Source organism: Seriola lalandi, unplaced genomic scaffold (assembly GCF_002814215.2).
Source record: "Seriola lalandi dorsalis isolate HSWRI2012SDOR001 ecotype SW California unplaced genomic scaffold, Sedor1 jcf7180002054858, whole genome shotgun sequence".
NCBI classification, from domain to species: domain Eukaryota; kingdom Metazoa; phylum Chordata; class Actinopteri; order Carangiformes; family Carangidae; genus Seriola; species Seriola lalandi.
Window position 1 is genome coordinate 999 of NW_019525411.1, and position 737 is coordinate 1,735.

Below are 737 nucleotides of genomic sequence, written 5' to 3' on the forward strand. Positions count from 1 at the left end.
TCCTCCAGGACATCTGGACCTCTTGTAAAGACTGAGTCTTCCTCAAGAACCACAAGAACCTGAAAGAAAACCTCGTTGATTCCTGGAAACCCTCTCAAGGTTTTCTGCAGAATACGTTGTTACTGTGGTGCGAACACCTGGTTCAACTTAAAGGCAGTCTGTTTTAGATTTACACAAACACACACACACACACTGACTCACACACTCTCACTCTATCCCACACACACACACACACACACACACACACTGACCTGTCAGTACTAATGTTGAACATGTTTCTTACATTCTGACTTCATGATGTGGAAACACTGATTCTGGATCCACTGAGGCTTGTTAGGTAACACACAAACACACACACACACACACACACACACACACACACAGTGTTGTTGTGTTGCCTGGTTACATTACAGAAACAGAATCCAGCTGTTTGGAGCAGGTCACTCTGAGCTGAGTCGACTGTGTGTTTACTCTGTTTCTCTGTTTCTTCTTCTTCTCCAACACTTCCAGGAGACAGGTGGAGACAGGTGGAGACAGGGGGAGACAGGGGGAGACAGGGGAGACATGAGGAGACAGGAGGAGACATGGAAACAGGAGGAGACAGGGGGAGGCAGGAGGAGACATTGAGACAGGAGGAGACAGGTGGAGACATGGAAACAGGAGGAGACAGGGGAGACAGGAGGAGACATGGAAACAGGAGGAGACAGGGGAGACAGGAGGAGACATGAGGAGACAGG